General features: G+C 46.0%; 1 protein-coding gene across 1 annotated transcript in view; it reads left to right on the forward strand.

Annotated features, from left to right (window-relative positions):
• The first annotated feature begins 1402 nt into the window (after positions 1-1402).
• The window catches only part of EPS8L2 (EPS8 signaling adaptor L2), a 230822-nt gene continuing 204809 nt past the window's right edge, over positions 1403-27415 (forward strand). Inside the window, exon 1 of the mRNA XM_069738470.1 lies at positions 1403-1581. The gene's annotated coding sequence lies outside the window, so the exon portion shown is untranslated. The remainder of the gene's footprint in view (positions 1582-27415) is intronic.

Below are 27415 nucleotides of genomic sequence, written 5' to 3' on the forward strand. Positions count from 1 at the left end.
TGTGCTGAGAGCTAGGCACACAGCCAGTTCTCTGCATAATGATCCTTTATTCACTGTAGAGCAACCAATACAAATCAGTTTCTGTCTTTCTTGTCTGGTAAGGAGCAGAGTTTCTGCAGTGGCATGGAAAGACTCTTTCTGGGGGGAAAACATGAAGGTTTTATATTGTCTGCTGCCAGAAGGGGCAGGATACTGATTCAGCCCTGATTTGTCTCCCACTGCACGGATTAGCAACAAAAGGAAAGAAAAATTACAAAAAGGTGATATATTGAGCTACAAAGACAATGGTACTGATTCATCAAAACCAGTATTAGTCACACAAGTCTTCATAAGGGGGCGAGTCGCAGTGTCGTAGTAAGTGTAATAATTATTTTAGCAAATACCTCCAATTAGAAATGTAGTATAGTTCTCCTGATAACCTGTGTCCCTTACCCCATGTGCAGGGAATTGCAGCAGCGTAGGTATCCATGGTTATGACCACTAAGACCTAACTAACTGCCACTATATGAATGGTTGTAACTGTGGCTACCTAAGCTATTGCAATGCCCTGCACACGGGATAAGTGACATAGCGAATCAGAAGAACTATACTACATTTCTAATTGGAGGCATTTGGTGATAATATTATTATTACACCTACTATATATTTACATAGGATCTTGCAGATGGGATTTAGACATCACGCCCCTGTCCCATCACAGTTATCCCCATTTTGGCAGAGCAGGCTGAAATTGATGCGAAAACGTCAAAAGTTGCTGCATTTTATTTATTTTTTTTTTGCGCATCCTCGACTTTTCAAATCCTTTGATAAATTAGCCATTCAAGAGGTTCGGTATGTAAAATTATTGAGGGAATTAACCCTTAAAGAACAAACACGCTACGGTCCTTAAGAGGTTAATTTCGGGTTGGTTTAATTGACGGCGGATTTAACGAGATCGCGCACGTTGTCGCCACGTAAGTCCGCTGCGTTCCTATCGCTTCCTTTTCTTTCTTCCCTTTAGTATGGACGACATGCAGATAAAGCATCGCAGCGTCCTTTCCTGAATCATCGCCATGACGTATACAACACAACATGTCACCCTTGTGCGATGATTGATGTGAACAGTTCACGTCACCCGAGGAGGACGTAGTGTGTGGACGGCATCAGATATTCGGCTGCGTTATACAATGTGGCGTCTCTTCTGTAGGGTTAGGTGCTCCTCCGTGTATGGCTGCCCATACTCTTCATTATGCAAACATTGTTTCTAAATGAACAGTGAGGTGGAAACAATGTATTCCTCCTCCCGGCGTCACACACATAGTCTCTTGTCTAGTCACAGGCCCAGGACAGGGCTGACACTTGGGCGTCCCCTCCCTGGATCACTAGACCTGTCCTTCTGGTTTAGCTCCACCTCTGTTTGTACACAGTGAAACATTCACCTGCCATCAGACCACGACCAGAGACAGTTTAGTGATACCTAGACAAAGTGACAGCAAGACGGGAGACCCTACACCACTGGGGACGAGTCTTTTTTATTTTGGGACATCTGCTGGAATATAAAAGAGGGTGCATCAAGGCACAGGAGGCAGCAAAGTTTGGACGGTGAGTACCCATCTAACAACATTATTTAAGGCGACAACTTTTATTATAGATAGGACGCGTAGAACATTGACAAAATGCAACGATGCAAAGACGGCATGCTCGAAAGTGTCTACGACTCCACATCTGTGTTTATTATTGATGCACCAAAATATGTCATCACACGTGTATCTGATGGGGCAGAGAATGACAGGACGGCACAGAAAAATATGAATTAACTGATGGAGGTGCAATAAATGGAAGAAACCCATCATGTAGCTTTAAATGCAGCGGCATAATCATGGTGGGGAAGAGGTTGTCACTTGCTTTATCTGCTCCTTAATGGGCCCCTTGGCAGGACTGCGAGTAACATGAGAGCGAGCCTGGCACTACCTGTGCCCCGTGCTGTTTCTGTTGTGTTCATCACTGGAAGCTCTGGCAGGGTGTTTGGTAAGGTGATAGTAAAGACTGGCCTCGGTGTCAGAGAATGGTACGATGCGTGTGTAAGCATATAGGGATGGGGAGATGGAGGCGGAGGGGGATACGGGGGTACCTGTTCGGTGTAATATGTGCTTCATATGAATGTCAATGTTGTGTGGTTGTTAAAGGGGGAAACCAAGGAAAGATGATCACTTATTGATCGGTGTGGTCTTGCTGGGACCAGTATTGATCAGCAGAATTGCAACTTTTATCCCCATTAGAATAGAGTCCGACCACTGCTCAATGGGGCTGGCAAGCACTGTGCTCGGCTTTTTCCGTCAGCCCCATAAAGAATGAATGGATCGGCGGTCGGGCATCTGATCTGCTGCTACATTTTTCATCGATTGTACCTGTGCCCCCATCGGGGATAAAAATTCACCTATCTGTCGATCAGTGCGGACCCCTACGGTCACTAAGTTATCACCTATTTTGTGGACAGGTGATAACTTGTTTTTACCGGACAACCCCATTAACATTCTAGAAAACCTAAAATAACACTAAAAGAAAATATGCAGTATGGGTGGGCGGCACGGTGGCCCAGTGGTTAGCACTTTAGTCATACAGTGTTGGGGTCCTGGAATCAAATCCCACCAAGGACAACATCAGCAAGGAGTTTGCATGTTCTCCCCGTGTTTGCGTGGGTTTCCTCTGGGTTCCTCCAAAACCATACCGATAGGGAATTTAGATTGTGAGACCCAATGGGGACAGAGATGAAAATGTCTATAAAGCACCACGGAATATGATTGCGCTACATAAGCAAAGCATAATAAACAATAATAAACAAAAGAGAAACCTGAACTAATAAAGATATCAGCGTCATTAGAGGTTATGGAAGGATCATGTAGATGACCCAATAATCGGGAGATGAGACATCCTGACTATCGGTCTGTCTAAACAAAACGTTCATCGAGCGCAATGATTTTATGCACTGTGAATATTACAGTTTATTTTCATAGGTATGAGTGATCAAAGCTGGTTCCATAGTCAGCAATCACAATGAAAGCTGAGATCCTGTAATGGACAAGTCTACTTATTTTCGGGTTTATAGCCTTGTTTTATACAGGTTTGGCAATGTTCCTTTAGGTGGACCCCATCGTCACCACTTAAGTCATGTAGAAAACGTAATAGTGTTAAATAGTGATGGTAACCATGGCAGAATTATAGGGAGGCCACATGGGGCATTAAAGCTTGGAGCCTCCTCCACTTTAGGGACCAGTTTGGTCAAATCAAAACCAGGACTGGTAATCCCAAGCTGGAAAAGCCATGTGTCCTGACCCACATCATGCTGACTTGGGAACGATCACATCTATACAATAGATTTATTTGGGGAGACTTCATTGAGAAGAACGTGCACATCCAGGTGAGGCAAGGTCCCAGAAGTAAGATGGGAACTTTCATCAGATATTTTGCCCAGTGGCCTCCATCAACTTTAATCTGCCCAGTTCTTACCCATCGGAACCACTGATTTTTATTTTCTATTTTTGAGCTGCAGTTGTGGTCTGGTTTATTGTTACAAGTATTTCTGCTATTACTCTAACTTTTATGTGGGAGATATGACCATTTCCAGCCTTGCGTGATGAGATTGTGTGCCATAGTTGTGGTCCTATCACGTGTGATGCCTCTTCAAAGGTTTCTTGATGTTACAAAGGATTAGCGCATTCCCGGTGCTCACACAACTAACATGGTGGGAACAAAGATATCAATGGTGAAATATTATGGCTGAGTAGTAGCTGTTCAGGGTTCTTTTAGTCACAAATGGATCTTTTTGACACAGTAGATTGACTACTTCTCCTGTATGTCAGTTTTCCATAGAGATATAGACATTTAAACCACTGTCCAGTGCGACCGACCCACAGACCTCAGGTTCCATGGTTCTTGTTCATATGTCTTTTGGGATACTGACATGGAGTTGTCTCAAAGTAGACTTCTATGGCATGTTAATTATCATTGGATAATGGAGTGGTCTCTGTAACTCATTCATTTTATTGGCTCTTTTACGCAAGCCAAAAATTGGCTAACAAACGCTTGTTTCTGATTAACAACCCATGTAAGCATGTAGGCAATCAGCCTAAAAATGAGCAAAATGCTCATTCGTTGGGGGGTCTGATTATTTCTGTGGGCATAAAAGTCATCGTGTAATTAGAGGATGTGCTGCCAATAGAATGATCCTGTCTGAGGACAGAACCATCATATTAACAATAGTTCTTCACCAAGTAGTTTTACTGAGCTCATGGGAACAGGCCAGTAAACAAGCACCAATCAAGTCATAAACGAGTATAAATGGGCCTTAAGTCATCCCAATGATTGGTGGTCTTCCCAGATAAAAGAACCTCACCAATCTTTTTTAGCTTGCATTTTGTATGTCATAACAGGCATGAACACTTTGACTCCAATTGAATACGGATCATCTGGACCGACAGGGTTTGAGTTTAACATACAATGAAAAGTAGTAAGCCTATTGTCATGTAAGGAACTAATGAGATTCTAGTAGTTGGAAGAAAGAAGGAAAAAGTATTGAACACACTTCCTGAAATGTATTTAATAATTTGTACAAAAGCCTTTGTTGGTGATGACAGCTTCTTCACGCCTCCTGTATGGAGAAACTAGTCGGATGCATTGCTCATGTATGCGTTTTTCCCATTCTCCTACCCAAACAGTCTTCAAATACTGAAATTTCCATGGGCTCCTTCTATAAACTCGGAGCGTTCTTTCCATAAATTTTCTATTAGATTCAGGTTCGGTGATTGGCTCAGCCATTCTAGCAGAGTTTCCTTGGCTGTGTGAAATGTTCATCTTCGTTTCTGCTTAATCATCTTGGTAGATGGCAGCACATATTTATTAATAATGTCTCAGTACATTTGTCCATTCGTCCTTCCTGCAATCATGTGAAGTTTGCCAGTGCTGTATGATGAAAACTAGCCCCACACCATGATGTTCCCACCTTCAAACTTCACTGTTGGTATGGTGTTTTGGGGGTGATATGCAGCGGCTCTTGGCCTTCAAACATGGTGTGTATTATGGCATCTAAAGAGTTCAATTTTGATCTCATCTGCCCAGACTATATTCTCCCAGTATTTCATAGGCGTGTGTAAATGTTGTTGAGCAAACTTTAAACGCGCTTGAACATGCATTTTGTTCAGCAATGGAGCCTTGCGTGGTGAGCATACATACAGGCCATGGAGGTTGAGTGCATTACTTATTATTTTCTTTGAAACAGTTGTTCCTGCTGACTCCAGGTCTTTCTGTAGCTCTACACATGTGGGCCTTGGCTCCTGGACAACTCTTCTGATAATTCTTTTCACTCCTCTGTCTGAAATATTGCTGGGAATATCTGGTCGTGGCTGGTTTACGGTGAATTGATGTTCTTTCCACTTTCGGATTATTGCCCCAACAGTGCTCACTGGAACCTTCAGTAGTTTGGAAGTTCTTCTATAACCTATGGAATCAGTATATTATACAATAATAAGGTTGCAAAGGTCTTGAGACCTAATGGCAAAAAGATCTAAATAGTTTGATATGATATTGATATGATCATTGGGGAAGTTCAACATTCCTTTTCTTATAATTTTCTGATGTCCCTTCAGAATCTGTCCACTCCGTAGTAGGGGGAACTGGACTAACCTGTAGTGGGCCCATAGTCACTGCACAGTGTGACTACTTCTATGGATTTTCCAGTCCTGACTGAAGTTATGTGATTGTTGTTCCATGCGATACTTTCGATAGTCCGGATTTGTCAGGATTCAGTTACAGTGGTTCCCTAATATCAGAACGCACTGCTATTATTGTGCTTCAGCTTCTCATCAGGATAATATGTACTTCACTGTCTAACATGTCAGTAGACGCTGCTCCGAACAATGGCCATTCATCACAACAATTGAGAAAAATGCATGAAACAGAAAAAATGCCAAGAAGCCAAACCTAATTAGAGGTTTGGTCACACAAGGCCTTACACGTGAATAGGTTTAAATTCCTGATCCATTATTGAGAGCCCCTGAACGTGCCGTCAGCACGGAGGCTGCGGAATGCGAATGTGGCAATCCCAATGTCACAGCGCTCATTCAGTGCCAGGTAGAGGTTGCGTAACCTTCAGGCGGACAGTTGTTTAACCCTTTCATCCTTTTCTGCGTCGGATCAGTTTTATAAAAAAATTTGGTCTTTACATCAAGACAATCTGAAGGGGCAAATGTCCCAAACCTTCTCCTGTTACGGCAGAGAAATATGTGTAGGGGACATTACAATACTCTAAGAAAAAAGGATTTAGGGAAAAGCTCGTCACTCATTCAGTTTTCTGAGCGTGATTAGATCATGCATGGTTTCCCCCGGTCTAATCCATAAGAATCTGCCTTTTAGATGCGCAGCGGGTTGGGTCCTCGCTGACTTTTTTTTTACATTTTTGATATTGATCCAACATTGTTTTGGCTCATTCACAAAGATATAATGATAGACAGAGATCTAGTCGCTTGTTGCCTTGCGGCCATCCTATTATTCTGACGCTAGCCATGCAGACTTGTTTGGCTGAAAGCTATCTCTATATATTAATGAGCAAAAAGATCCACGCTACCCTTATCCGATGTGCTCTTTGGTACTACATGGCTGTCAGATTAAGGCAGGGTGGACTTCCTCAGTCGGCACTGGACTGTTGGCACACTGGGAGCATCTTGCAATCACTTACTCCTCTGTGATGTCATGACGTGGCATGGTTCTCACAAGGTGAGGTAGGAACACCAGTACCACCAAGCAAAATGAGAGTACAGGTCTTGCTGCAGTGATAGCTCCTGGTCGAAACGTAAGACCATATCTGTTTTTGACTCCTTGCCAGATCAAAATAAACTATCACTGCAACAAGGCCTACAGTTTCATTTTCTTTTGTGGTGCTGAGGTTCCTACGTCAACAAGTCTGGACCATGAGTTCCTTCCTTAAGCACATAATTTTTTTAAAATTACACTGTGCTGGTCTTTTTCAGCTCACAAGAGTCACCCAGGATGCCCAGTTTAAAAGCTTTACCCAATGTTATGTCGTCTCGAGGGCCAAGTAATTGCAAGAGACACCCTGGATGCCAGAATGCTGGAATTCGAGTGCCGGTTAAAGAAGTTCATACTGAATTTTTTGTGTGCTTATTTTTACCCTATATAAATGCACTCTCAGCTTTGCTGAATGTTCCGGTCCTAGTGGTCGTACCTCTAACAATCAACAAGTTATCACCTATACTAGTGGTCGTACCTCTACCAATCAATGAGTTATCACCTGTCATAATGGTCCTACCTCTACCATTCAACAAGTTATCACCTGTCTTAGTGGTCGTACCTCTACCAATCAACGAGTTATCACCTGTACCAGTTGTCATACCTCTACCAATTAACGAGTTATCACATGTCCTAGTGATCGAACCTCTACAAATCAACAACTTATCACCTGTTCTAGTGATCATACCTCGATCAATCAACAGGTTATCACCTGTCCTAGTGGTCGTACCTCTACCAATCAATGAGTTATCACCTGTCCCAGATGTCGTACCTCTACTAATCAGCAAGTTATCACCTGTCCTAGTGGTCGTATCTCTACCAATCAACAAGTTATCACCTGTCCTAGTGGTCATATCTCTACCAATCAACAAGTTATCACCTGTCCTAGTGGTCATATCTCTACCAATCAACAAGTTATCACCTGTCCTAGTGGTCATATCTCTACCAATCAACAAGTTATCACCTGTCCTAGTGGTCGTATCTCTACCAATCAACAAGTTATCACCTGTCCTAGTGGTCATATATCTACCAATCAACAAGTTATCACCTGTCCTAGTGGTCATATCTCTACCAATCAACAAGTTATCACCTGTCCTAGTGGTCATATCTCTACCAATCAACAAGTTATCACCTGTCCTAGTGGTCGTATCTCTACCAATCAACAAGTTATCACCTGTCCTAGTGGTTTACCTCTGCCAATCAACAAGTTATCACCTGTCCAAGTTGTCGTACCGCTACTGATCAACAAGTTATCACCTGTTCTGGTGGTCGTACCTCTACCAATCAACAAAATATCACCTGTATTAGTGGTCGTACCTCTACCGATCAACAAGTTATCAGCTGTATTAGTGGTCGTACTTCTCCAATCAACAAGCTATTACCTATCCTCATGGTTATAACGTGATCTTTACCGGACAACACCTTTAAGTGTATGATTTGTGTGACTCTATGAGTCATGCTGCTCTATAATAACTTGGCGATGGTTGTGTACCCAGTACCATGCCCATCCTTTTTAGTGCAGCTGGTAGATATGCAAAGTATATCTGTCTATAAATAGAAAGCTTAGTCCCCATGTAATTCCAGATTCAAGCCTAAAACAACAAGACTACATTTATTTGCAACAGCAGTACCAAGTGGTTTCCCAAATTTGACAGGCAGACGAATAAGCAGGTGATGTCAGTATCCTCATCAGGGACGGTACTATGTTAGGTGCAGAAATTTTAGAAGAACATTGGCCCTTGAGTTTAGGTGGGTTGGGGGCGTAAAAGAGCCTTTTGGCCTATAAGGATACACTGATACTATAATAAGACCCATGATAGTTGGGGCCCTGTTGGAGATTTTGCATTGGGGCCCATAAACTTCAGGTTCTGCCACTGACCCTCTGACATGAGACACCCTGCCCATTCTATCCTTCTGATTCAAAAGTGCAGCACAGTAGCAGCTGGATGCTGATCGGATGATTTGTGAAGCACTAGTTGTCATTTACGCCCATTTTTTTCATGAGACATCCAGTAAAAACAACATGATTTTAAAAACAAACAATAAAAGTGACACTAAGCAAACGTGGACATCTCTGTTTTCATACTGAATCACGTTTCCAGGAAGCGCTAGAATGTTTCAGGCAGTGTAAAAAGTAAAGATGATCATGTTCACACATCCTATAATCTGCCAGTAATCCACGTGAATCAGGTTCACACCACAAATAAAAAAAGACCAAATGCATAAGTGAAGGCATTAGGGTTTTATAAGCCCACATTATATTTATTCTTGATACAGATTTTAGACTGAAACTCTGGGTATAAGGGCTCATACTCACTTGCCTGAAATACGGCCGAGTCTCGCATGGTAAGACCCGGCTCTTGGGAGCGGAGCGTGCGGCTCCATGTATTGCTGTGCGGCCGCACGCTCCGCTCTGGAGTGCCGGTGCCAGAGCCGGGATTTAACTTGCGAGACACGGACGTGTTTCACGGAAGTGAGTATGAGCCCTTAGCCGCATTAGGAGTCAACGACCCGAAAACGGATGCAAATCTGCATGCAACAATTGCAAATCAGCATGTAATAGTTGCAAATCTGCATATAACTATTGGAAATCTGCATGTAACAGTTCCAAATCTGCATGTAAATACTGCAAATCAGCATGTAATAGTTGCAAATCTGCATGCAACTATTGCAAATCTGTATGTAACTATTGGAAATCTGCATGTAACAGTTGCAACTCTACATGTAACACTTGCAAATCTGTATGTAGCTATTGCAAATCTGCATGCAATAGTTCCAAATCTGCATGTAAATATTGCAAATCAGCATGTAATAGTTGCAAATATGCATGTAAATATTGCAAATCTGCACGTAATAGTTGCAAATATGCATGTAAATATTGCAAATCTGCATTTAACTATTGCAAATCTGTATGTAATTATTGCAAATCAGCATGTAATAGTTACAAATCTGCATGTAAATATTGCAAATCTGCATGTAATAGTTGCAAATATGCATGTAAATATTGCAAATCTGCATATAACAGCTGCAAATATACATGTAGCTTTTGGAAATCTGCATGTAACAATTGCAAATCTGCACTCAAATTTGCCTCAGCGATGGTCACCGTGTGTGCACGGCCAAATACATGCAATCTGAAGGTCCAAGTTCACATAACTGGAGAAATGTGAAATAATTCTGGGTACAGATTATAAACTCATTTCATAATACAGTTGTTACTTATTCACTGCGCCCCCAGAAGATCTTCTCCACCAGGATCCCTAATGACAATCCGGCATGTACACGTGTGCGCGTCATGGAAGCTTCTGATTAGGAGGGTGACTGATCTGGCTCCTTTATGCATTAGATAAAAGTTGGCCGTATCAGCTGTCTATCTAATTTGTGTTGGGGTCTCCCGACTGCCTGGAAACAGATAATGTCGGGGGAGGGGACATAAGAATCGGGCCATTGGAATTAATTTACCCCATGCTTTTGGTTGGCGGGGTAGATGATTTCCGTGGTGGATTCTAGAGGACACAGGAGCGCTCTGCCGAGAACTCAGGGGGGTTGGAAGAGAAGAGCTAGCCATATTTGTATGGACAAAAATAGAAGATCAAGGTGGTCCCAGAACTCACATATTGGTTTCTCCCTCTTTATTCCAGCAAATAACTGGACGCGTTTCAGTCCATCCACCAGCAGACTGATGCTGAAAGGTTTCGATGGGCTAAAAAAAGTCAAGTTATTTTTCTGATTATCGAGGATTCTGGCAGACCTCCGACATGCAAACACCGACGGCCTATACTACAATGTTAAAGGGGTTGTCTGGACTTGTGATATTAATCAATATCATATAAGTGGGGGTCCGCCAATCCTACCGATCAGCTCTTTTCAGCCCCAGTTAGATTTAGACAATGAACAGATACAGAACAGCACCGCTCCATTCATTGTGTAGTGGTAGCACTTGCCGAGATCTACGGCTCAGCTAATATTAACTGAAGTAGGAACTTGGGTGCAGTACCTGAAAATGGCCACTACTCAGTTTATTGGAGCTGTGCCGAGTCGGTTTACATACAGATGCCACCAGTGCTGAGAACAGCAGTGCAGTGGGGATGTTGGGGGTCAGACCCCCATCAATTTGATATTGATAACCTATCCTAATGCTGGACACCCCCTTTAAATATATGTTCTAAGTCTGACCTAAGTATTGCCAGTTAATCCATTGTTGCATTTCAGTCTGTTTATTTTATTTAGTCTATTTGTTTTATGGGTTTTTTTTGCCTGTTTTGTATTTGTGCCTTATTATTCTTTTAATTTACCCCTTTCTTAAAAATCTATTTTATGGGTTCCCTTTTTGTTTTTGTTTATATTTACTATTGTGCTGGATTTTAGGGCTTCCACATGTTTTCATCTGAATTATCATTTTCAACTTTTCAGAAAGTCGCAAAACTTGTTATAAATGTATTCCAGTCCATCCCTGGAGTGATTTTATTTCTTCTAGATTTTTTTTCCCGCACAATTTTTTTTCCGATATTTTAAGAAAATGTACCACTTTGTGTGTCAAAGAGTCTCAAAGTATGTTAGAAACAAATGTAAAGAGATTCTTTCACTTTGCACAAAATTCATGAACTGAATTTTAAAGTCTTTGGCACAAAAAAAAAAACGGCACGGACAAATGCAAAAGAAAAAAAAAGCAAGCGATGAATTGGAGGCATAGTTCTCATACAGTGAACATAGGTTTTATATCATTATAAACAGTATGTTTCATGGCCTCGGACAAGGCACAGACACTGGACAATTAAGGCAGCGAAGCTCCGTATTACTGTTTACACATACAGAGCTTCCCATAGTTACAAGGCTAAAATAAAGACGTACATCCAACAAGGAAAACCTTTCTGATTGGAAAACGATACAATATAATATATATATATATATATATATATATATATATATATATAATGTATATAACAATATATACGGTATATAATAGCATTCTGTGTATATATATATATATATATATATATATATATACAGTATATACAGTACAGACCAAAAGTTTGGACACACCTTCTCATTTAAAGATTTTTCTGTATTTTCATGACTATGAACATTGTACATTCACACTGAAGGCATCAACACTATGAATTAACACATGTGGAATTATATACTTAACAAAAAAGTGTGAAACAACTGAAATTATGTCTTATATTCTAGGTTCTTCAAAGTAGCCACCTTTTGCTTTGATGACTGCTTTGCACACTCTTGGCATTCTCTTGATGAGTTTCAAGAAGTAGTCATCGGCTATGGTTTTCACTTCACAGGTGTGCCCTGTCAGGTTTAATAAGTGGGATTTCTTGCCTTATAAATGGGGTTGGGACCATCAGTTGTGTTGTGCAGAAGTCTGGTGGATACACAGCTGATAGTCCTACTGAATAGACTGTTAGGATTTGTACTATGGTAAGAAAAAAGCAGCTAAGTAAAGAAAAACAAGTGGTTATCATTAGTTTAAGAAGTGAAGGTCAGTCAGTCCGAAAAATTGGGAAAACTTTGAAAGTGTCCCCAAGTGCAGTGACAAAAACCATCAAGCGCTGCAAAGAAACTGGCTCACATGAGGACCGCCCCAGGAAAGGAAGACCAAGAGTCACCTCTGCTTCTGAGGAGAAGTTTATTCAAGTCACCAGTCTCAGAAATCGCAAGTTAACAGCAGCTCAGATTAGAGACCAGGTCAATGCCACACAGAGTTCTAGCAGCAGACACATCTCTACAACAACTGTTAAGAGGACACTTTGTGCAGCAGGCCTTCATGGTAAAATAGCTGCTAGGAAACCACTGCTGAGGACAGGCAACAAGCAGAAGAGACTTGTTTGGGCTAAAGAACACAAGGAATGGACATTAGACCAGTGGAAATCTGTGCTTTGGTCTGATGAGTCCAAATTTGAGATCTTTGGTTCCAACCACCGTGTCTTTGTGCGACGCAGAAAAGGTGAACGGATGGACTCTACATGCCTGGTTCCCACCGTGAAGCATGGAGGAGGAGGTGTGATGTGTGGGGGTGCTGTGCTGGTGACACTGTTGGGGATTTATTCAAAATTGAAGGCATACTGAACCAGCATGGCTACCACAGCATCTTGCAGCGGCATGCTATTCCATCCGATTTGTGTTTAGTTGGACCATCATTTATTTTTCAACAGGACAGTGACCCCAAACACACCTCCAGGCTGTGTAAGGGCTATTTGACCAAGAAGGAGAGTGATGGGGTGTTACGCCAGATGACCTGGCCTCCACAGTCACCAGACCTGAACCCAATCGAGATGGTTTGGGGTGAGCTGGACCGCAGAGTGAAGGCAAAAGGGCCAACAAGTGCTAAGCATCTCTGGGAAAGCCTTCAAGATTGTTGGAAGACCATTTCCGGTGACTACCTCTTGAAGCTCATCAAGAGAATGCCAAGAGTGTGCAAAGCAGTCATCAAAGCAAAAGGTGGCTACTTTGAAGAACCTAGAATATAAGACATAATTTCAGTTGTTTCACACTTTTTTGTTAAGTATATAATTCCACATGTGTTAATTCATAGTTTTTATGCCTTCAGTGTAAATGTACAATTTTCATAGTCATTAAAATACAGAAAAATCTTTAAATGAGAAGGTGTGTCCAAAGTGTTGGTCTTTACTGTGTAGATATCTATATACGTGGCTGTCTATGCTATGTGGGCTGTGCTATACACTATGTGGCTGCTATATACTATGTGGCTGTGCTATATACTACGTGGCTGTCTGTGTTATATACTACGTGGCTGTGTTATATACCACGTGGCTGTGCTATATACTACGTGGCTGTGCGAAGCGTGACGTACATACATACATATTCTAGAATACCCGATGCATTAGAATCGGGCCACCATTTAAGAGATAAATAGGAAGGAATCGGGAATAATTATCAATACGAAACTGGAGTGCCAGTCAGCTGCACCAAAAGCTTGCAAAATATTGTGATGCTATGCCTTTAGAGAAGCAAGTTTCGTTTTACCCCTTAAAGGGAATCTGTCACCAGGTTTTTGCTACCACATCTGAGTATCGCATAACGTAGAGACAGTGACCCTGATTCCAGCGATGTGTCACTTATTGGGCTGCTTGCTATATTTTTTTTATAAAATCACTGCTTTATCTGCTGCAGATCTCTGAATGCTGAGCCCTACATAACTCCGCCCACAACACTGATTGGCAGCTTTCTGTGTAGACTGTGCATAGGGAGAAAGCTGCCAATCAGTGGTAGGGGCGGGGTTATACAGAGATCATGAATATGAAGGACTACATGGCAGCAGGTTTACTAGTCCTCTAGTGATAATCTCCTGCTAATAAAACAATGATTTTATCAAAACTACAGCAAGTAGCCCAGTAAGTAATACATCACTGCAATCAGGGTCTCTGTCTCTACGTTATGCTGCTCTCAGATTAGAGAGCAAAAAACTTGGTGACAGAGTCCTTTTAATAAAATAGTGAGGGGGGGGGGGCAGTCGTGCTTGGAGTATGGAGTCAGATTTGGGCGTCAAAATAGGTATCACAAAGAATGAAATAACTACATTTATAAGAAGAATGAAAGATCTCAGTTATGAAAGGAAGACTGCCGAATCTAACCCTAAAGAAGAGAAGGGATTAGGAGATTGTTATAGAGACATATATAATGACCTCATTAGAAAGGTGCTCAGGGCCACTGTTTGCAGGAGATGCAATTTCAGGAGAAATATTTTAGCAACTGTAAAGTTGTGTAACATGTTCTCACTGTATTTGAGAATGGCTGTAATGGCAAGGGATGTGGCTGCGCTATAAATGTCAGAGTTAAGAATAACCCTTTAAAGAGAATGTGTCATCAGAAAACGACCTATTAAATATAATTTTCTTTAAATGTGGGCAATGGTTTTTTTCACATCATATTAAAAATATAAATCAGAAGTCTTGCAATTTTAACGCTGTCACTGAGGCTATTATAGTCTCTAACTTCCTATTGTTTTAGGAAATGCACATGTACATTAGCAGCAATGGTCAGACCCTCGACCCTATCTATTGTATTGAAGCATCTAATAAGTGTGTGCAAAGGTAATTATAAAGAGAGTTGAGGAGGATCAGCTGTGACAACTTATTGTGATGGGTGGATCCTGCTGGAAACTCTTCTTAAAAGCACAGGAGGCAGGAGTCTAAAAAAAAGCCCCAGTAGCCAATGTGAAAATCGCCAGATTACAAATTTAGATTTTTAAGTCTGATCCTCGTATGAAAAAAAAACACAAAAAATGTTTAAAAAAAATTACATGTAACAGAAAAAAATATATAAATAACAAATTATTTCCCGATGACAAATTCGCTTTAAAGAATGTTTATTGTCTTCCTATGGATCAACTGGTCTGTGGAAAGCCCCCAAATGCTCTAAATAGCCGTCATCAGCACGACTCTGCCAAGTTCTCCTGTGTTACCCATGAGAGAGCTGCTGCCAGACATCTCTGGCGGTGACTTATCTGTTGGAGATCAAGAGGATCAGAAGTCCGATATTGGACATGCCGGATCATTTTCTCCCCCAAAATCCATTTGTCAGAGGCCACCAAGCACATTAGACTGTTGGCTGTACCCAGCTATATCGGAGGGTTCGGTCTACGTTAGTCTGATGTGTTAGTGGGGCTTTAAGTGTATACAACAAGGTGATCATGTGAAGTAATTAACCGCATCTCATTATAAGGGTAGGTGCACGCGGTCAGTAAACGCTGCGGGTTGGACGCTGCGTGCTTGTACAGCGTCCGGATGTTACAGCATAGTGGAGGGGATTTCAACAAATCCTATGCCCACTATGCGTCCAGAGACATAGGATGGGATGGACTGGGCAAGTTGATGTGTTGGAACCAGGAATAATGGCACAGACCGGTCGCAGTGTCCATACTGACTTCTGTCCATCACAGGTAACACTTATATTAGTCACCGATTATCAGATCTGGACTATAGAGCAACAGGAATAAGTGGCCCGGTCAGAGGACAAGGGATTATTTTAGGGTATGTGCATACGTTGCGGATTTCCTGTGGATCCGCAGCGTTTTTTGCGGTGCAGAAACGCTGCAGATCTGCAAGTGATTTACAGCACAATGTAAATCAATAGGAAAAAAAAATGCTACGCTAATGGTGCGGAAAATTCCGTGCGCTAATGGTGCGGAAAATTCCGTGCGGAAACGCTGCGGATTAAAAGAAGTAGCATGTCACTTCTTTTGTGCGGATCTGCAGCGTCTTTATACCCATTCCATCATAGAAATCCGCAGGGGTAAAAAAAAACACAGTAAATCCGCACAAAAAACACGTGAAATCCGCACCTGCGTTTTCTGCCAAGAGATGCAGAATCCGCACCAATAATTCCTAAGCCTAATCCGCAACGTGGGCACATAGCCTTATGTTTTCTGCAGATGAAGCAAATTGGGCAGTGATTCCCATGGAAAGAAAAAAGAGAAACGCTTGTGATGCGATGCTTAACATTTTCCCTTGCATGTTCTCATCATTAATAGCTCAGCGCGGCACTACATGGGCCTCGGGGAGGAAAATGAACCTGGGGACAAGGAGTAACTGCAAATGTGGCCACAAACTCTCTCAAAGGCTTGTATTACTCAGCAGGGAAAGGTTTCCTCCCCGCCGGCCGTGCGAATTCTCCTGAGGAAATAGTGGTTACATGACCATACACTAATCATTCATCGATGCTTTGTCCTTCCATGGAAAGAGATTTTATAACTGACTTCATGCACAGCAGGTTTGGGCATCAGGGTGGCTCAGTGGGTAGCATAGTTACTTTGCAGCGCTGGGGTACTGAGTTCTTTGGACAACATCTGCAAGGAGTTTGTATGTTCTCCCTGTGTTTGTGTGGGTTTCCTCCAGGTTCTCCGGTTTCCTCCCACATTCCAGAGACATACTGATAGGGGATAGATTGTGAGACCCGATGGCGACAGTGATGTCTGTACAGCGCTACAGAATCTGCTGGTGATACATAAGCAGGCATAATGGAACAAAATAATGATTTCTGCAATTACAAAAATTGCTTCATTCATCAGAAGCTGGTGGTCTTTGTATATGCCTAATTGAAATGACTGTATTCATTAATATTTGTACTTCCTTCTTTAAGCCCAATCACTGCACCCTATTACCTTTATCGTACTCACAGGGTCCCAGTGTTGTGTGCCAACTTACCACGTAGGAAGGCAGCTCAGGCATCTGGCCGCCTGACAGTGATATCGGGGGTCACTATTGATTTTCTTTCCGTGAGTAATAAAATGATCTGTCATAAAGATGATATTTGGACTCAACTCTGCAAAGCTATTATATTGCTAAACTGGTCATACATATTAGATGCCTGTTCATCCAACAGTTGTACCCCGGACTGTCCCGTACACAGGAGTAGGCGGCTCAGCTGGGCCCCCCTGGGTTCTCAATGAGGGAGTCCCTTACAGACCCCTCTGGTTTATGTCTCTCTGAACATAAAGATCAACCATTAAATTCTAAGAGTCGCGTCCTTCTTCCTCCCGAGATCATCTGTCAGCGTAGAGTTGGGAGGCGCCAGTACACATTAGGTGGTCGGCCAATTCTGCTCCAAGGCCACATGCACACATTGAGTATTTGGTGAGTTTTTTACCTCAGAATTTGTAAGCCAAAACCAGGAGAGGAACAATCAGAGGAACAGTATAATAGAAACACGTCACCACTTCTGGATTTTTCACCCACTCCTGGTTTTGGCTTACAAATACTGAGGTAAAAAACTCACCAAATACTGAATGTGTGCATTCTGGTCGGAGGCGTCCCTGATGGTGCTCATACCCAAATAGACATTGGGAGATAAGAATTGAGAATGTGCTGCACGGGATTGATTATTATTGGTGCAGAGGTTTGCAGTTGATGAAAATACCAGCTAGAGCAATGTACGTCTGCCTCGGTCCAGCGATGCCTCACCGCTGATGTTTCGCTATTCAAAGGCTTCAGAGCAGGGGCGTAACGATGGCGGTCGCAGAGGTCGAGACCGCTGCCGATATAACCTTGTGAGGGGCCCGCCAACACCAACCACTTCATGCTGGATGTGGCTCTCGGCAGCATATTCAGCTGGCAGTAGAGAGAAAGTGCGTACAGTCAGGAGGGAAGGCCGTCATAAAGAAGTAATGTGAACAGAAGCCAAAGCTACTGATTGCTGTACACAGCTCTGGCCATGGCTTCTCTCCATAACATAGTTCATCATGTCTCCAGCCAAGCTTCACGTTTATAATCCTTCAATAAAGGTCATGACTAGTTTGTGACTTTTCCTCTCATCAATCTGAAAGCAAAGTTTTACAGATGACGATTATCAAGTAGTTTTATAGAAGCCGAGTGTCCACATCATTGTGATGTGCAAATAGTCAGGAGATTACACAACCTGTAGAAACGCAGAGGATAAAAGGCAAAATCAGACTATTCTCATGTGACAAAAGGCTCTGGGAGCAATGTATGTGATTCCCGGAGGACAAGAATGGCGGCAGCTTATCCATCACAGATAGATGGACAGACAGATGGGATAGATAGAAAGATAATATATAGATAGATGATAGATAATAGAGAGATAATAGATAATATATAGATAGATAGATAGATAATATATACTGTAGATAGATAATAGATAGATGATAGATAGATAATAGATAGATAGATAGACAATAGATAGATAGATAGATAGATAGATAGATAATAGATAGATAGACAATAGATAGATAGATGATAGATAGATGATAGATAGAAAATAGATAATAGATAGATAATAGATAGATGATAGAGGATAGATAGATAATAGATAGATAGATGATACTGTAGATAGATAGATAGATAATAGATAGATAGATGATAGATAGATGATAGATAATAATAATAATAATCTTTATTTTTATATAGCGCTAACATATTCCGCAGCGCTTTACAGGTTGCACACATTATCATCGCTGTCCCCGTTGGGGCTCACAATCTAAATTCCCTATCTGTATGTCTTTGGAATGTGGGAGGAAACCGGAGAACCCGGAGGAAACCCACGCAAACACGGAGAGAACATACAAACTCTTTGCAGATGTTGTCCTTGGTGGGGTTTGAACCCAGGACTCCAGCGCTGCAGTGCTAACCACTGCGCCACCGTGCTGCCCAATAGAGGATAGATAGATAGATGATAGAGGATAGATAGATAGATAGATAGATAATAGATTATAGATAGATAATAGATAGATGATAGATAGATAATAGATAGATAGATAGATAGATAGATAGATAGATAGATAGATAATAGATTATAGATAGATAATAGATAGATGATAGATAGATAATAGATAGATGATAGATAGATAGAGAATAGACAGATAGATAGATGATAGATAGATAGTTAGATAGATAATAGATAGATGATAGATAGATGATAGATAATAGATAGATAATAGATGATAGATAGATAATAGATAGATGATAGAGGATAGATAGACAGATAATAGATAGATAGATAATAGATAGATGATAGATAGACTGAGTAGACCGCCGCCTCTTACGCTCTGTGCTGAGGACACAATTTGGACTGTTTCTATTATATTGCGCATTTTTGCTGTGATTCCGCCGCTCTTCCTTCATTTCCATCATGTAGCAGATGCAGTCGCATTGATCCTCTATTGTGACCCTGCATCGTGTCTTCATTATTCTTGTTGTTCTCTTGCGCCCTCCCTATCGTGAGGTTTCGTATACTGTATATAATTCCTATACTATGATATCACTGATTGTATCTTTCCATATTCCACTTTCCTTTGGGTCTGACATACTTGGAGTAGGAGGAATCGTTACGCTCTATGAACCTTTATAGCCGCTATTACAGGTGATCATATAAGAACTGACTTCTGTATATTTATGCAGAACACTTAGCGACTAGTTCCGAAGGCTGAGCCTCCGCACAGCCTCTGGTTACATGCAGCTACTAGTAAACCAGCCATGGTCAGAGTCTGCTCCGCTATTGTACTGTCCGGTAAACCAACAATGGCCGTATATGAGGTTTATTGTTCTATTCATGACTAGTGTTGAGCGATACCTTCCGATATCGGAAAGTATCGGTATCGGTTTGGATCGGCCGATATTCAAAAAATATCGGATATCGCCGATACCGATACCCGATCCCAATGCAAGTCAATGGGACCAAAATATCGGAATTAAAATAAACCCTTTCTTTCCTTGTAGGTTCATTCTACATGAAGGAAAACAACTAAGAATAATGCCGGATGTATTTGGGGAGGTGGCGGAGACATTAAAGTCATAGAGGTTTATCCCAATCAAATAGAATAGCATGTTTTTTGTTTTTTTTTAAGACGTTCGGAGTGACAAAGATATTGACTATGTAAATTTTTTTTTTATTTTGTCAGATATTGATGTTTCACTATTCCACGCCCTTCCCCTTCTTTTTTTTCTTTTTTTTTTTCTTTTCCCACACTTTCATCTTCATCATCATCAGCATCTTTGACATCAACTTCTTCACCTTATTCATCTTCTTCTTCATCTTCTACCTATTTTTTTTTTTTTATTACATTCTTCATATTCATTTTATTCAACTATTATTATTCTTCTTATTCTACATATTCTTTTTATTCCACTGTTATTATTCTTCCTATTCTACTTCTTCATCATATTCTCATTTGTGACAGGCATTCCCGTAGTTGTTATCTATAAAAGTTGGAAGATTACACCTTCCGTTCTGCCAGTCACAAAAGTTACATTTGTCCGCGTTCAGTTTGGCCTGCAGCATCAGGCTTTATCCAGGGGCACCACGAGGAGGAACGGACTCACCCCCATACACTGCTTAGTCTTCTTCTGCATATAATTTAGATAATATCTTTTGCTCTGATATTAAGTCTTATGCTTAATGTTCTTCTGCTCTTTGTTCTGCAGCCTCTTGTTCTTCTGCTTCTCGGTCTTCCATGTTGTCGTCTCCAGGGTCGTCGTCTCCAGTGTCGTCATCTCCGCCGTCGTCGTCTCCGCCGTCGTCGTCGTCGTCATCGGGGTGGTCTTCCGTGTCGTCGTCATCGTGGTGGTCTTCCGGGTCGTCGACGTTAGGGTCTTCAACTTGGAAATGTAGCAGAAGGTACAAGAAGGCTGAGAAAATGCCAAGAACCAGCTGATGGAACTGGAACTCGGATGGCTACCCGAAGGTTCAAGAGCCTATGGAACTACCGAGGACCAGCTGACGTTACTGGAACCCGGTTACTAAGCAGGAGGTACCCGTGCTAAAAAGCACTACCAAGGACCGCCTGACGTTGACGGAACTCGGATACCCAGAAGGAGGCACCTAAGCCAAAGGCTCTGCCCGGAACCAGCTGACGTTACTGGAACCAGGATGGGGAGCAGAAGGTACAAGAGCAAAAGACACTGCCGAGAACCAGCTGACGGTACTGGAACCCGGATGGGTAGCCGAAGGTCCAAGAGCCAATGGAACTACCGAGGACCAGCTGACGTTACTGGAACCCGGTTACTAAGCAGGAGGTACCCGTGCCTGAAAGCACTACCAAGGACCACCTGACGTTGGTGGAACTTGGATACCCAGAAGGAGGCACCTAAGCCAAAGGCTCTGCCCGGAACCAGCTGACGGTACTGGAACCAGGATGGGGAGCAGAAGGTACAAGAGCAAAAGACACTGCCGAGAACCAGCTGACGGTGCTGGAACCAGGTGGTGGACCCGAAGGCCCACAGGAGAGGAGAGAACAGCTAGGCCGCGAGGCAGCCGCAGTTACCGAACCCCAACAGTCCTACAGGGGGAGCTGGGCCTACTGGCACTACATAACCAGCCTTGACTACCAGTTCACGCAGCCCACATAGGAAGCTCCTAAACTGGAGGCACCCTGGAGTTGGCTAACTCGACCGCACCACGACGGGGCAAGCATAGGCGTCTCAGTGAAGTTGACACAACCCGGAAACAGCTGACGGTGCTGAAACCAGGCTTGGCACGAGGGAGTACCTGTGACAAGAACACTGCCGAGAACCAGCTGGCGGTGCTGGAACCCGGATGCGTTGCCCCAGTGTGCAAGAGCCAATGGCACGACCGAGGACCAGCTGACGGTGCTGGAACCCGGTTACTAAGCTGTAGGTGCCCGCGCTTAAAAGCACTACCAAGGACCGCCTGGCGTTGGCGGAACTCGGATACCCAGGAGGAGGCACCTAAGCCAAAGGCTCGGCCCGGAACCAGCTGACGGTGCTGGAACCAGGTGGTGGACCCCAAGGCCCACAGGAGAGGAGAGAACAGCTAGGCCGCGAGGCAGCCGCAGTTACCGAACCCCAACAGTCCTACAGGGGGAGCTGGGCCTACTGGCACTACAGAACCAGCCTTGACTACCAGTTCACGCAGCCCACATAGGAAGCTCCTAAACTGGAGGCACCCTGGAGTTGGCTAACCCGACCGCACCACGACGAGGCAAGCATAGGTGTCTCAGTGAGCTTGACACAACCCGGAAACAGCTGACGGTGCTGAAACCAGGCTTGGCACGAGGGAGTACCTGTGACAAAAACACTGCCGAGAACCAGCTGGCGGTGCTGGAACCCGGATGCGTTGCCCCAGTGTGCAAGAGCCAATGGCACGACCGAGGACCAGCTGACGGTGCTGGAACCCGGTTACTAAGCTGTAGGTGCCCGCGCTTAAAAGCACTACCAAGGACCGCCTGGCGTTGGCGGAACTCGGATACCCAGGAGGAGGCACCTAAGCCAAAGGCTCGGCCCGGAACCAGCTGACGGTGCTGGAACCAGGTGGTGGACCCGAAGGTCCACAGGAGAGGAGAGAACAGCTAGGCCGCGAGGCAGCCGCAGTTACCGAACCCCAACAGTCCTACAGGGGGAGCTGGGCCTACTGGCACTACAGAACCAGCCTTGACTACCAGTTCACGCAGCCCACATAGGAAGCTCCTAAACTGGAGGCACCCTGGAGTTGGCTAACCCGACCGCACCACGACGAGGCAAGCATAGGTGTCTCAGTGAGCTTGACACAACCCGGAAACAGCTGACGGTGCTGAAACCAGGCTTGGCACGAGGGAGTACCTGTGACAAAAACACTGCCGAGAACCAGCTGGCGGTGCTGGAACCCGGATGCGTTGCCCCAGTGTGCAAGAGCCAATGGCACGACCGAGGACCAGCTGACGGTGCTGGAACCCGGTTACTAAGCTGTAGGTGCCCGCGCTTAAAAGCACTACCAAGGACCGCCTGGCGTTGGCGGAACTCGGATACCCAGGAGGAGGCACCTAAGCCAAAGGCTCGGCCCGGAACCAGCTGACGGTGCTGGAACCAGGTGGTGGACCCGAAGGTCCACAGGAGAGGAGAGAACAGCTAGGCCGCGAGGCAGCCGCAGTTACCGAACCCCAACAGTCCTACAGGGGGAGCTGGGCCTACTGGCACTACAGAACCAGCCTTGACTACCAGTTCACGCAGCCCACATAGGAAGCTCCTAAACTGGAGGCACCCTGGAGTTGGCTAACCCGACCGCACCACGACGAGGCAAGCATAGGTGTCTCAGTGAGCTTGACACAACCCGGAAACAGCTGACGGTGCTGAAACCAGGCTTGGCACGAGGGAGTACCTGTGACAAAAACACTGCCGAGAACCAGCTGGCGGTGCTGGAACCCGGATGCGTTGCCCCAGTGTGCAAGAGCCAATGGCACGACCGAGGACCAGCTGACGGTGCTGGAACCCGGTTACTAAGCTGTAGGTGCCCGCGCTTAAAAGCACTACCAAGGACCGCCTGGCGTTGGCGGAACTCGGATACCCAGGAGGAGGCACCTAAGCCAAAGGCTCGGCCCGGAACCAGCTGACGGTGCTGGAACCAGGTGGTGGACCCGAAGGTCCACAGGAGAGGAGAGAACAGCTAGGCCGCGAGGCAGCCGCAGTTACCGAACCCCAACAGTCCTACAGGGGGAGCTGGGCCTACTGGCACTACAGAACCAGCCTTGACTACCAGTTCACGCAGCCCACATAGGAAGCTCCTAAACTGGAGGCACCCTGGAGTTGGCTAACCCGACCGCACCACGACGAGGCAAGCATAGGTGTCTCAGTGAGCTTGACACAACCCGGAAACAGCTGACGGTGCTGAAACCAGGCTTGGCACGAGGGAGTACCTGTGACAAAAACACTGCCGAGAACCAGCTGGCGGTGCTGGAACCCGGATGCGTTGCCCCAGTGTGCAAGAGCCAATGGCACGACCGAGGACCAGCTGACGGTGCTGGAACCCGGTTACTAAGCTGTAGGTGCCCGCGCTTAAAAGCACTACCAAGGACCGCCTGGCGTTGGCGGAACTCGGATACCCAGGAGGAGGCACCTAAGCCAAAGGCTCGGCCCGGAACCAGCTGACGGTGCTGGAACCAGGTGGTGGACCCCAAGGCCCACAGGAGAGGAGAGAACAGCTAGGCCGCGAGGCAGCCGCAGTTACCGAACCCCAACAGTCCTACAGGGGGAGCTGGGCCTACTGGCACTACAGAACCAGCCTTGACTACCAGTTCACGCAGCCCACATAGGAAGCTCCTAAACTGGAGGCACCCTGGAGTTGGCTAACCCGACCGCACCACGACGAGGCAAGCATAGGTGTCTCAGTGAGCTTGACACAACCCGGAAACAGCTGACGGTGCTGAAACCAGGCTTGGCACGAGGGAGTACCTGTGACAAGAACACTGCCGAGAACCAGCTGGCGGTGCTGGAACCCGGATGCGTTGCCCCAGTGTGCAAGAGCCAATGGCACGACCGAGGACCAGCTGACGGTGCTGGAACCCGGTTACTAAGCTGTAGGTGCCCGCGCTTAAAAGCACTACCAAGGACCGCCTGGCGTTGGCGGAACTCGGATACCCAGGAGGAGGCACCTAAGCCAAAGGCTCGGCCCGGAACCAGCTGACGGTGCTGGAACCAGGTGGTGGACCCGAAGGTCCACAGGAGAGGAGAGAACAGCTAGGCCGCGAGGCAGCCGCAGTTACCGAACCCCAACAGTCCTACAGGGGGAGCTGGGCCTACTGGCACTACAGAACCAGCCTTGACTACCAGTTCACGCAGCCCACATAGGAAGCTCCTAAACTGGAGGCACCCTGGAGTTGGCTAACCCGACCGCACCACGACGAGGCAAGCATAGGTGTCTCAGTGAGCTTGACACAACCCGGAAACAGCTGACGGTGCTGAAACCAGGCTTGGCACGAGGGAGTACCTGTGACAAAAACACTGCCGAGAACCAGCTGGCGGTGCTGGAACCCGGATGCGTTGCCCCAGTGTGCAAGAGCCAATGGCACGACCGAGGACCAGCTGACGGTGCTGGAACCCGGTTACTAAGCTGTAGGTGCCCGCGCTTAAAAGCACTACCAAGGACCGCCTGGCGTTGGCGGAACTCGGATACCCAGGAGGAGGCACCTAAGCCAAAGGCTCGGCCCGGAACCAGCTGACGGTGCTGGAACCAGGTGGTGGACCCGAAGGTCCACAGGAGAGGAGAGAACAGCTAGGCCGCGAGGCAGCCGCAGTTACCGAACCCCAACAGTCCTACAGGGGGAGCTGGGCCTACTGGCACTACAGAACCAGCCTTGACTACCAGTTCACGCAGCCCACATAGGAAGCTCCTAAACTGGAGGCACCCTGGAGTTGGCTAACCCGACCGCACCACGACGAGGCAAGCATAGGTGTCTCAGTGAGCTTGACACAACCCGGAAACAGCTGACGGTGCTGAAACCAGGCTTGGCACGAGGGAGTACCTGTGACAAAAACACTGCCGAGAACCAGCTGGCGGTGCTGGAACCCGGATGCGTTGCCCCAGTGTGCAAGAGCCAATGGCACGACCGAGGACCAGCTGACGGTGCTGGAACCCGGTTACTAAGCTGTAGGTGCCCGCGCTTAAAAGCACTACCAAGGACCGCCTGGCGTTGGCGGAACTCGGATACCCAGGAGGAGGCACCTAAGCCAAAGGCTCGGCCCGGAACCAGCTGACGGTGCTGGAACCAGGTGGTGGACCCCAAGGCCCACAGGAGAGGAGAGAACAGCTAGGCCGCGAGGCAGCCGCAGTTACCGAACCCCAACAGTCCTACAGGGGGAGCTGGGCCTACTGGCACTACAGAACCAGCCTTGACTACCAGTTCACGCAGCCCACATAGGAAGCTCCTAAACTGGAGGCACCCTGGAGTTGGCTAACCCGACCGCACCACGACGAGGCAAGCATAGGTGTCTCAGTGAGCTTGACACAACCCGGAAACAGCTGACGGTGCTGAAACCAGGCTTGGCACGAGGGAGTACCTGTGACAAGAACACTGCCGAGAACCAGCTGGCGGTGCTGGAACCCGGATGCGTTGCCCCAGTGTGCAAGAGCCAATGGCACGACCGAGGACCAGCTGACGGTGCTGGAACCCGGTTACTAAGCTGTAGGTGCCCGCGCTTAAAAGCACTACCAAGGACCGCCTGGCGTTGGCGGAACTCGGATACCCAGGAGGAGGCACCTAAGCCAAAGGCTCGGCCCGGAACCAGCTGACGGTGCTGGAACCAGGTGGTGGACCCGAAGGTCCACAGGAGAGGAGAGAACAGCTAGGCCGCGAGGCAGCCGCAGTTACCGAACCCCAACAGTCCTACAGGGGGAGCTGGGCCTACTGGCACTACAGAACCAGCCTTGACTACCAGTTCACGCAGCCCACATAGGAAGCTCCTAAACTGGAGGCACCCTGGAGTTGGCTAACCCGACCGCACCACGACGAGGCAAGCATAGGTGTCTCAGTGAGCTTGACACAACCCGGAAACAGCTGACGGTGCTGAAACCAGGCTTGGCACGAGGGAGTACCTGTGACAAAAACACTGCCGAGAACCAGCTGGCGGTGCTGGAACCCGGATGCGTTGCCCCAGTGTGCAAGAGCCAATGGCACGACCGAGGACCAGCTGACGGTGCTGGAACCCGGTTACTAAGCTGTAGGTGCCCGCGCTTAAAAGCACTACCAAGGACCGCCTGGCGTTGGCGGAACTCGGATACCCAGGAGGAGGCACCTAAGCCAAAGGCTCGGCCCGGAACCAGCTGACGGTGCTGGAACCAGGTGGTGGACCCGAAGGTCCACAGGAGAGGAGAGAACAGCTAGGCCGCGAGGCAGCCGCAGTTACCGAACCCCAACAGTCCTACAGGGGGAGCTGGGCCTACTGGCACTACAGAACCAGCCTTGACTACCAGTTCACGCAGCCCACATAGGAAGCTCCTAAACTGGAGGCACCCTGGAGTTGGCTAACCCGACCGCACCACGACGAGGCAAGCATAGGTGTCTCAGTGAGCTTGACACAACCCGGAAACAGCTGACGGTGCTGAAACCAGGCTTGGCACGAGGGAGTACCTGTGACAAAAACACTGCCGAGAACCAGCTGGCGGTGCTGGAACCCGGATGCGTTGCCCCAGTGTGCAAGAGCCAATGGCACGACCGAGGACCAGCTGACGGTGCTGGAACCCGGTTACTAAGCTGTAGGTGCCCGCGCTTAAAAGCACTACCAAGGACCGCCTGGCGTTGGCGGAACTCGGATACCCAGGAGGAGGCACCTAAGCCAAAGGCTCGGCCCGGAACCAGCTGACGGTGCTGGAACCAGGTGGTGGACCCCAAGGCCCACAGGAGAGGAGAGAACAGCTAGGCCGCGAGGCAGCCGCAGTTACC

Source organism: Ranitomeya imitator, chromosome 9 (genome assembly GCF_032444005.1).
Source record: "Ranitomeya imitator isolate aRanImi1 chromosome 9, aRanImi1.pri, whole genome shotgun sequence".
Classification (NCBI taxonomy): Eukaryota; Metazoa; Chordata; class Amphibia; order Anura; family Dendrobatidae; genus Ranitomeya; species Ranitomeya imitator.